At 37.9% G+C, this 915-nt stretch overlaps 1 pseudogene; it reads left to right on the top strand.

Annotated features, from left to right (window-relative positions):
• The first annotated feature begins 380 nt into the window (after positions 1–380).
• On the top strand, positions 381–546 carry LOC134334031 (U2 spliceosomal RNA; annotated as a pseudogene).
• Positions 547–915: the final 369 nt, after the last annotated feature.

Genomic DNA, 915 nt, shown 5'->3' with positions numbered 1-915 from the left:
GAGAAGTACATTTAAAAAGATGTGATGAGTCCCTCCTGGTTAATCGGAATATCCTAGAGAAATGTAATTGCTTGCACTGTGTTTTGTACTATGTAGAAATATATAGGAAATTCCATTTATGGATTTGAGGTCAAATCTAGGGTTAGAAATCAGAAAAAATGCACCTTGCATTCATTTAAATCTCACTATGACCAAACACACCAGTCCATGTGGCTAAGAATCATCTGATTCAACTAAATGATGCTCTAATGGTGTTACCTGGCTTATGTGAGAGCCGGATCACCAACATCCTTATTTACAAGTGTCCAATCTGCAGGCGCTTCTTATCACATGCCAGTGTTGGGTTCCCACACAAAGCTGTATTGCCCTACCTTGGTACCTTCTCTTATCTGCCTTTTGGCTAACATCAAGTGTAGTACCTGTTCTTATCAGTGTAATATCTGATATGTCCCCTACCCGGGGACCATATATTAAATTGATTTTCAGAACAGGGAGATGGAATAGGAGCTTATCAACCTAGTATTGCAATCTACTGGAACAATCCATAATCCACTTTTTCACCACTTTATTATCTACCTACCTACCTTACCTACCTACCTACCTACCTACCTACCTACCTATCTATCTATCTATCTATCTATCTATCTATCTATCTATCTATCTATCTATCTATCTATCTATCTATCTATCTATCTATCTATCTATCTATCTATCTATCTATCTATCTATCTATCTATCTATCTATCTATCTATCTATCTATCCTTCTGTCTGTCTGTCTTTATTTATCTATCTATCTACCAGGAACAGCGGGAGGAAACCCTGTCCTTCCCTAACTCAAACATGACCAACTGTGTTTGTGTACATGTCCAGCCAGGTCAGTGGCTTTGCAGAGATTCAAACTTGAGAGATTCTAT

The sequence above is a fragment of the Trichomycterus rosablanca genome, chromosome 19 (assembly GCF_030014385.1).
Source record: "Trichomycterus rosablanca isolate fTriRos1 chromosome 19, fTriRos1.hap1, whole genome shotgun sequence".
NCBI lineage: Eukaryota > Metazoa > Chordata > Actinopteri > Siluriformes > Trichomycteridae > Trichomycterus > Trichomycterus rosablanca.
This window is presented reverse-complemented; position numbering and strand designations above follow the sequence as displayed.